This window comes from Cornus florida, unplaced genomic scaffold (assembly GCF_030987335.1).
Source record: "Cornus florida cultivar Cherokee Brave unplaced genomic scaffold, ASM3098733v1 CherokeeBrave_3.0.0_Hap2_Chr02, whole genome shotgun sequence".
In the NCBI taxonomy this organism is placed as follows: domain Eukaryota; kingdom Viridiplantae; phylum Streptophyta; class Magnoliopsida; order Cornales; family Cornaceae; genus Cornus; species Cornus florida.
Genome location: NW_026775572.1, coordinates 50,425,862 through 50,428,917, shown reverse-complemented (window position 1 = coordinate 50,428,917; position 3,056 = coordinate 50,425,862). Strand labels below are relative to the sequence as shown.

The 3,056-nt window shown below is 37.6% G+C and overlaps 1 pseudogene; it reads left to right on the top strand.

Annotated features, from left to right (window-relative positions):
• Positions 1-1,634: 1,634 nt before the first annotated feature.
• Positions 1,635-1,733, top strand: LOC132298036 (small nucleolar RNA R71; annotated as a pseudogene).
• The last annotated feature ends 1,323 nt before the right edge of the window (positions 1,734-3,056 follow it).

The window sequence follows — 3,056 nt, the reverse complement described above, 5'->3', positions numbered from 1 at the left end:
GTAATCAAACAAATAGTTGGTTGGTTGATCAAACTAGAGAGCAAATTAAACTAAATAATTGAATGCAATAAAGTGTAAGTAAAAGGGAGAGAGATACATTGATCAAACTAGGTTAACACTTGCTCCTAAGTCAAGAAGCGCCCGATTAATGATATGATCACCAATAATGCATGATGTAGTGGGTGAACCGGGATCCTTAAACTTTGGAAGAGTGTTATGTTGCAAAATTGAGCTTACTTGCTCGGTCAAAACTACTTTTCTTGGTGTTTAGCTCTTGTTCTTCTGCTTTTGGGTGCACAAGTCTTTCAAGAATTTGGCATAAGGTGGAATTTGCTTGATTGCATCCAATAGTGGAAGATTTACTTTCACTTGCCTAAACATTTCCATGATTTCATTGGTTTTTGCCTTTTGCTTGTCTTTTGAAATGAATCCTTTTAAGGCATTTAGAAATGAAACTTTTGGTTCAAACACTTTGTCAAAATTTTCTTTTGAACTCTCTTCAACACAAGAAGTTTTCAAATCATTTTTCAACAAAACCTTTTCAACATCATTTTTCAAAATTTCTTTTTCAAACACATCTTTAAAAACTTTCTCATTTACAAGATCATGTATATGCAATGAAGGAGGAATGGGATGTGAAACGGGACGGGTAACAACTTGGGGTTGCACCAGTTCACTCTCTTCATTGGACATTCTAACTTGATTGTCCACAACCCTACCACTCCGCAAGGTAGTCACCGCATTAACATATTCAATGGTGTGGCCTTCCGATGAGGAATGGGTTTCCACAACACATTTTTGCTTAGGTGGGGCATTTATAGGCATCATTCCCTTCTCTCTTGTATTTAGAGTGGTTGCTATTTTCCCTACTTGGGTTTCTAGCTTCGCAATAGATTGAGAGTGAGAATGAAGCAATTGAGTGTTAGCCTCTGAAGTACCCAAAGCATTCAAAACTTTCTCTTCAAATGCGGGACTTCTAGTATTACCTTGGGAATAAGATTGGTTAGGAAAATGAGAACTAGCAAATTGATTCCCTTGTGATTGATAAGGTCTATAACCTTGGGATCCTTAGTTTTGAAGTGGAGGTGGAATGTACTTCCCTTGAAAACCGCCTTGGGAAGGGTTTGAGCCCTCTCCTTGGTTTTTCCAAGAGAAATTCGAATGATTCCTCCAACTTGGATTATAATGAGTACCATAATGATTGTTTCCTTGGTTCACAAAAGCCGCATTGACTTGTTCATTAGGTTCACTTTGCACTTATCCATAAGGATAATGAGAAGTAGAATGAAGAACACTAGAACAAGTCAAACATATTTCATTTGATGCACGATGAGAATGGTTAGGGAAGGAAGATACTTGGTTCGCCGAGTTTTGGTTAATCAAAAATTGATCAAACCTTTGAGATAAAGACTTCATTTCGGTGGCTATTTCATTTGAATGGTCGACTTGATGTAAGCCAACACTCTTCCTACCTTGTAAATTTCTACCATTATTGGATGATAGTGTTCTATGAGAGACGTCACACATCATCCTCATGCCTATTAATGTATGAGCCACCCATGGAAGCATCAACCATACCCTTATAGTTGTCTGATAAGCTCTCAAAGAAATATTGAACTAATTGCCATTTGGGCATGTCATGATGTGGATAATTCCTAAGCAATTCATTAAAGCATTCCCATGCCTCATGAAACGTTTCTCCATCCGCATGTGAAAATTCTCGAATTGAGGTTCTTATGGCATTAGTCTTTGAAACCGGATAGTACTTCTTCAAGAACTCTTATTGCATTTCTGCCCAAGAAGTGATTGAAAAAGGCCTAAGATTGTTAAACCAATACTTTGCCTTGTCTTTTAAGGTGAATAGAAAAAGTTTGAGTCTTAAAACCTCTTCCGGCATGTCCATATATTTTACGGTGGAACATACTTCAAGAAACTCATCCAAATGCTTGTAAGGTTCATCACTTGGAAGTCCAGGATAGTTAGGAAGCATTTGAATGGTTTGTGGCTTAATTTCATAATGATGTGCTCTAAATGGAGGCAATTGGATGCATGTAGGTGCATTATACTCATTAGGCACATAATGGTCTCTTAAAGCAAGAGGTGGATTAGCTACTTGAGGTGCAACATAAACACCTTGGTTTTGAATTCCTTGATTGTTGATGGGAGGTTGTGGAGCATACATTGGCCTTGGCATTCCATATGAAACTTGGCCTTGTTGTTGTGGTGGTTGGTGAATGAATGGCTTAGGCGTAACTAATGGTACTTGTATGTTCTCATTGTGCACATTGGGATGAAGGATACCTTGTTGGTCTATGTGACCAAGGTCCTCAACATGATTATCATTATGGTCATCCATTGAAAGATTGGCTCTATTTGAACTTCCTCTTCCCTAAGGATTTCTAACGATAGATTTAAGATGCCAATCAAGAGGGACAAGAGTTGGTCTCAATGAATGACGTCCATGCATGCGCAATGCAAAACACAACAAACACAAAGAATGACAAACACTATGCCTTCACAACAATGCAGTTAGACTTCTTCCACAAACACTTAATTCATACTCCCATGCTTTAACAACAATGATGCAGACAATTAAAAATAAGCCTCCATGCAGGCCGAAGATTTAACTAAGGGATTGAGTAAAGAAAGTCTCACAAAGGTCATTTAGCACTTTAACTCCAAATTTAAAGCTTAGTTAGCAAATTTTTAGAATTTTTAGCTTTTTCCCTTGCTTACTTTGCTTGAATGCTTGATGACTCCTTTACTTGCTTCCTCTCCAACAATGCACCTTGTCAAGTAAGAACAACACAATAAGTAATCTAAAGAAAAATAAAAACAAAGTAAAGACACGATCAAAAGAGTACTAATCCTAATTGATTCCACAAATCCAACATTACCAAATCTAATCAATCAAATCCCCGGTAACGGCGCCAAAAACTGACCGGTGTATGAGGGACAAGGGTTTAGAGGGTTTGATCGATCTAATGAATCGATCTTGAGACCCTCCAAGTCTATTTTTAAAAACTTTTCCTAATTAGTTCGATCGATCGAACTAA